Source organism: Anabas testudineus, chromosome 2, assembly GCF_900324465.2.
Source record: "Anabas testudineus chromosome 2, fAnaTes1.2, whole genome shotgun sequence".
Taxonomy (NCBI): Eukaryota; Metazoa; Chordata; class Actinopteri; order Anabantiformes; family Anabantidae; genus Anabas; species Anabas testudineus.
Genome location: NC_046611.1, coordinates 5,616,490 through 5,623,643, shown reverse-complemented (window position 1 = coordinate 5,623,643; position 7,154 = coordinate 5,616,490).

Genomic DNA, 7,154 nt, shown 5'->3' with positions numbered 1-7,154 from the left:
ATAAAGTTTCAAAGATGATTGAGATGACTTACATTTTTCTTTTTTCTTTTTTTTGAGAATTTCAGTGAGATCATCTTTGGAAACCAAACTGCGACCTAGACTCAGTGTCCAAGGTTATCTTCCCTGTTCTCCTGCCTACAAACCATCAATCACTGCAATCCAAACTTCACTCCTTTATTTTGAGATGTTGTTGGGTTTATAAAGTCAAGTTACCTGTTAGAGCAGCTCTAATGAATTTATTCTAGCAATGAACGTTACCAAATTTAAAGTCTTAATATAAAGTAGACATATTGCTTACCATTAATTTTTCAGGGATACCAAGTGACCATGGGTGAAGATGGAATAGTAGGATCAAGCAGAAATACACAGCTGATGAGAAGGATTACCTGCAGAGGCACATGTATAATACGTAACTTATGTAATCAACTATAACAGTTTTTAAGATTCAATATTTCTTCAACAGAAAAAAATTCAATCTGCATTGGTAGTGCAATGAGTACTGATACCTTAGTGTCAGTACTGTTCCCAAATAGTAACATTCAAAAGTATTAACTGAGCCATTTCTATGTTATATAACCTCAAATATTTATATTCTCTTAAATATAAAAATATATATAGATAAAATGGCAGGAAACTGTTTGAATTATATTCTTGACGTGGTGTGTTTGGCCATAGTTTTGTGTAAAAGTGAAATTAACTTTTTAAACCCAAACACTGTGCAAAAAAAAACTGCTGACTTTATATCTGATAGGGAAGTTGTAGAGTTTCAAGCATAATTTAGCAGCCATCTGTATGTAGCTGTGACCCTTGTAGTGTTAGCATCCATGCAGCAGCTGGGGATTCAGGGTCTTGCTCAAGGACACTTCAGCAGAGTGAGTACTTCCCAAAACAGCAACTTGAGTGTGGCTCTGTGTTTTGTGACAGACAAGAGTCTGTTTACCCACTGGGCCACACTGCCACTCCACTGTGTTCTGCAATTCTTGCAACTTGAAAAGTTTAAAGCAAGGACACATTTCTTTTCATATTCTGGCCTTCCTCACTTTTAGGTGACAGCTGCTGAGTTGGCACATGTGCATCATGCTCTTAAGCACAATCTTAGCAATGACAGCAGCGCTGACAGTGCACAGACAGAGGGGACACTCGCCGGATCTTTGTGACTCTTTGTGATTGGCAAAAAGATATCAAGTGGAAGGACCAAAGCGAAAGCAATTTCCAGGAGCTGAGGGGAATATATTGAGGTCAAGTGAACTTAATTTTTTCCCACATTCACTTTACATGAAGTCTGGTCTCTTACACATTCATTATGTCTGAACAGCGACCCCCATAACAGCTCATGGCACAGACCTGAATACTGATTTCCTGAGCTCTCATGATGTAGTCACGTAATAGTTATGTTACATGTGGCAGTGCTGGGACAGTCTCAGTAACCCAAGAAAGATTTATCTTAAATCGTTTTTCTTAAATTATTTATCTGCACTTTTGTCCTACAATTCTGAGCTGATCTCAGTAATGTTACATATAAACTGTAAAAGGCTGTATGTATAAAAAGCTCATCTAATGAAGTCACAAAGGACAAAAACCTTCCAGCCTTCATTAAGAAATCAAAAACCCAATAACTGTTTAAATTCTGAGCTGTGAGAGCCTTTTGTCACAACTGTTCAGCCTCCCTTGAAGAGCCCTAAAGAGCCCTCACACCACACCCAAGCACACTCAGAGACACAGTGACAGAAAGGGAGCAAAAGGTAAAATGTGTTTGGATGCATGATTTTACGGCCCCACTTTAATGTCGCTCTGCAGTTCTGCAAAAGGCATCTCACTCCCTGGGTTTATTGACCGGGTCCTTTCTGCCTCAGCTGTGATGACCATCAGATCAGCCATCCTTTGCTTCACAGTTTATGAACTTCAAGACCGTGCTGCCAGAAGTGAGCAGATGATGGACTGCAGGGACATTAAAGACAGACAGCAAGAGAGCCAAGACTCTGGTCCTAGCTGTTTAATTTCAAATGAGGGGGATGACAAGGCATTCTGTGAGTAGAAAGTATGAGCGTACTGATGGGTAGTAAATAAATCAGGCAACTGTACACTGAGGAACAAGGTCCTGTGATGCATAGTACTGTAGTAAGTAAGAGTTTCAGATCAATACTTGCATTTAAAGTAAAGCCAGCAAAAAGGAGAGTTTGTTTTGATTTCTTTTGCTTTTCTGCTGAGTTTTAAATACAATGGATAATTATAACTAAGAAGGTGAAGCTGATAAAAAAGGTTAAAATGCTCAGGTTCTAAAGATGTTTTCAAGTTAGAAATAAGCCTTTTTACTGAATCTTACCTATCCAGATTAAAACCACAGCTAGATATGTTGGAAGGTGAGATGACGGACACAGTTTCACTGTGGTCCAGCCAGAATCAGGAGATGACTGGCATTGGCATTACCTCAGCACAGGGGTGTCAAACTCAATTCCACAGGAGTCCAAAACTCAAAGCACACTTTAGGTCACCGGCTGAACAGGAGAAACATTTATTGATCAGACTAAAACTAAGCGTTTTTTGAATATAAATATGATTTGAAACAGACAGGATACGATATTAATTCCAAATAAATAAACTTAAACTTAAAATAACTTAAAATAATTTGCTCTCTTCAAAAATATCTCTTGTGAAAATTATATATATACAGATTCCAAATATGAACATGTTGCAAAAAAATTTTTAAAGTAAAAATAATAAGAAATTGTGCTTTTAAATAAAAGTTGAAATAATAACTAATTAAAACAATTAATTTCTTAGATTATATACCTTAACCACAGCCACATTTGCTTCACAAATAGGACACAGCTTTACCGGCAATGTCAGTAATCATACACTCAGCCTCCCACTGGTTTTGAAAGGCTCTGATTTCAGAATCAACTGTTCTCTTGGCCACTGTTAGGGGCTAGCACTGATTTAAAATTAGGTCTGTATCCATCAACAGACACTTGATTGATGCAGGAATTATCACAGATAGTCAATGGTTCAGTAAGGCAGCTGTTGTGCTGCATTATGGGATTTGTAGTTTGTGTTATCAGCACTTTATATTGCCAAGCTGTTAAAAAAAGAGATATAAAATAATCTTGCAGCCCGACTACAATTGTCTTTAGTTTAACACATATGCTTCAGCATAAAGGTAAACCAACAACACATCTTTTAATGGAGGAAACGAACTAGACCGGCTCTGTGCAAAATTAATACAACTCACCTACACTTCTAAACATAATTAATTGACAATGATTATGCTTGTTTAATTCAGGCCAAAACATACATTTTAAAACAGGCTGTGGCTTCAGTCAGACTGATGATTTCCTGAAGGCTCTGTCACTACGTGACATTTTCAAACTGCAGTTTCCATGCAGATATATAAAAAAAACATTAAACATGTTATTTAGTGAGCTTTAAAGGTGGTGGTAGGCAGAATTTGACAGAATGATCGGTTGAGCTAAATGGTTGCTGGTTATAGCTTCATATTTACCTAAAGACATCAGAGTGGTATCAGTCGTTTCATCTACCTCAAAGCACGATAGCTATTTTCCCAACATGTCAAACTATTCCCTTTAAAGTCAGATACTGAATAAATAAAAGGCCTTGCACTTCTATTTATCTGTGGTCACACAGTAGCCTTTGAGTAGTCTATAATGGCTGTCTGTTCTACAGCCCAGGCTGAACTAAAGATTTCCCTTAGTTTCCATCTTAATTTATAATTTTCAAAGATTAAATTCTATGTTAGTGTTCAAGCAGTTTTCATAAAACATGATGCATGGGAGATGTTGAAAATCCCATCACCCATTAGCTCTTTGATAATAAAACTCAGGGAAGAAAGGCAGCAGGAAGGTTTTATGAATACAACTAAGGGACATTCAGTGTTCAGCACCTCGGCACTAAAGATCTGAATGTGTAAAATGTATTGTTTTATTTACCCTGAATATATTTACTTTGTCTTAAGATCTCAAATGCTAATTTCAGCCAGAAAATTGGAACTGGGGCCAGTTGCTGTTGTATGACGCCTGGAACAGTTTGTGTCTGCACAATGAATTTAATCATTTAATGAGTTCAATCTTTGTGGACAAAGATGATGACCTTCTAAAATGACACTGCAAGATAAAAAGACAGTGTTTCTGCTCAAACAACACAAGAGCAAATGTCATATCCAAGGTCCAGTGGCTAATGATATGTTTGACGCTGAACTCTCTGATTTTGTCTGGGTCTGATTTAAAGTGATATTTTCCACACATCTACCACCTAGATACAAAATCACAGCATACAGACACAACCATCCATGCATATACAGTAGGTTGGCTCACACAATAAAAAGATTGCAGAGGAGCTTCTATTGTCAGACATTCACCCCTTGATCTAAAACGACAAAAAACCTACACCGCACATGAAATTACATGGTGCAAAAGAGCATAAGGTCCTCTCATATCTTCACAATGCTCATTAACATTATGATCTTATCTGCAGAGCTATATTTGATACACTGAATGAATGCATGTGTTATTATTTTTTATTGTTTACCATCTGAAAAGAAAGCTTTTGTCGGTGGCTGTTTCCAGGTCAGTTGTCTATGTTTAGTCTGCTAGTGACAGTTGTTATTTCAGTTACATTACCAAGAAATCTGAATTAAACTGATTATATGAAAACACACACAAGTTGGAGCCACCAATTTTGACATTAAACTTTCAGATGATGCTGAAAACATTTAATATGGTATTGTTCACATTCATAAATTTTCACTGACACTTTATTCCTAAGGTGTTGTTTAAAAGTTCGACAGTGTTGCTATAATTTCTGCTATCTAGTAACTTCTGCTGTGTTGAGTCCTCTCTGTCTTGCTGTTATTCCAGACAAGTCTGAGCTCTCTGCCACCCATCAACTCACACACCTTTTCTGTCGAGCCGTGACGTTTAGCCCAGGGCTCATAGAAAATGATGTTCTTTAAAGGCCAACATAAAACTAAATATTGAGAGACAATGACATGAGATAATTTTTCAATAAAAACTGCTGTACTAATCTTCACACATCAGGTATGTTACACAACATACTGTTGAACTGGGCTGAGTTTGTTTTCGTTATTAGTTGATTTTGAATGGGGTTTTCTAAAGTTTCAGGTTTATGTCAGTTCAGTGGCTCCAGTGTGTCATCAAGCTTCCTTTCCGTCCCGCCTATAAAATCCTCACCACTGAAACAATAAAAGACTGTTTCTACCAACAGAATCTGCTCATGAACTGAGTTAATGAAAAGGAAAACAACTAAATAATTAACCAGTCATGTAAACTGCATTAAACAATGGACTGTCAGACTCCTGGATCCGCAGCGTATTTGATGGGTAGAGTTTTCTACCCACGCCTTTCCAGGCTCCTACACTTCCCCAGGACAATAACATACATCAAAACACCCAAGCCTTACCACAGACTAGCTGCTTCTTCTCCGGCGATGATTTCAACCAGGCATGATTACTCTCCTCACCCACTCTTTTCTGTAACAACACAAGTGGCCGATCACACTTAGCATTAACTCTCCCAGAACTGTTTTCCTTTTCACAGGTTTCAGTTCGCCCACACTGTCCACTCAGAAATTACTTTTGATTTGCTCATTTCACATCTGGCCCTGCAATATCGGACTTACAATTGGATTGTTCAGCCAAAATGGCTTTGTGGATTGCCCAGCGGAACAGATCCAAAACCTTACAGAGAGGAACACAGGTATGTATTGACTTAGATGTGCACAGTCCTCCCATTGCAAGGCCTGTCCCACTATACTGTATGAACAGGAGTAACAATTCAGGATATTTAGGCTTTTCACTACAGGAAGTTTTTTGTACTTCAGAAACAATTGTGATATTTTCATTTCAACTACTAGCTCCTCTGTATGGATCATCCAACTACTAGTCTACAAACAGGATCTGAATTACAAACTGCACTGGTAATGTTGTGATAATTAGTGCCAAGGGATAGCAACCTTGATCAAATGGAATAATCAACTGCATTGATAAAAGTACGACAAAGAGGAGAATATAGACAAACTGCACGATGAGTCACATGACACACAGGTTTAAAGTGAGTAAACATTAGCATCAGCAATGTTTAATTTGTCTGTGTATACCTATATACAACAATTGTGTTATATATTGTATAAGTTAATAAACAGACATGCATTTCAGAAGGAACTATTACTAAAATGAGTTATTTTACTACAATGACATTGCAAGTCAACACTTCATTACAATCTTATTTAACATTATCATCAGAACATTTGTCTCTCTGATGTTTCTTCACTCAGATATTATCAACAGAGCTGGTGAAATTAAAAAACTTGAAAAAAAAAATGTATGAATGATAATAATATACTAAAACCACAAATTGTTGCAAATAAGGCACATTAAAACAACCTTCACATGCAGTTTTTAAATGTGTTACGTTTGCACTGCTATTCACATAAAGTATAATGCATCTTTTGGGTCATTTAAGGGTTTTAGCATTGAATTATACATTCAAATCACACTGATGCCATGGCCATTCAGGTCATATCTGTCGTTTGAGAGCTTATACTGATAAAGCCGAGAGGCTTTAACAGAGTTCAACTCATTTTGTCTTTGGATACCAAGATACAACTTTTTTTTTTTTTTTTTTTTCTGCTGCTGTTCTATAACCTTGTTTCTGCTGTTGTAAATAAATCCAATTTTCAAGACCTTGAAGTGGTTCAGTATGTCTGTGAAGTTGGCAGCAGTGATGAACAGCGTGGCTTTGATGAATCTTGTTAGACGTCCTTCGCTTTACAGCAACCTATACTTAGGCTCTATAATTGCTACACTTCTGGGATAAAGCAGTAAAGGATTAAACACGGAGAGTCACACATGAAACAGTGCGGAGGTCATTACTACTGAACTATATTATGCCGTTGAGTGGCAGGTGAACACCACACAGACGGGGTCACTTTAACTGCACAAACCAATTCTATAAAACATACATCTAACCTCTGGCTAGACTCGCTCTCCCCTCAGTGTCTGATTCACCCCTCAGGGAACAATCACTCCTCGCCACCTCATTTTCCGCTGCCGATCAACGTCAAAGCAGCACTTCTTACTTTCACTTGTTTTTGATTTGCTTTGATTTCACTGTAAGCTGCCA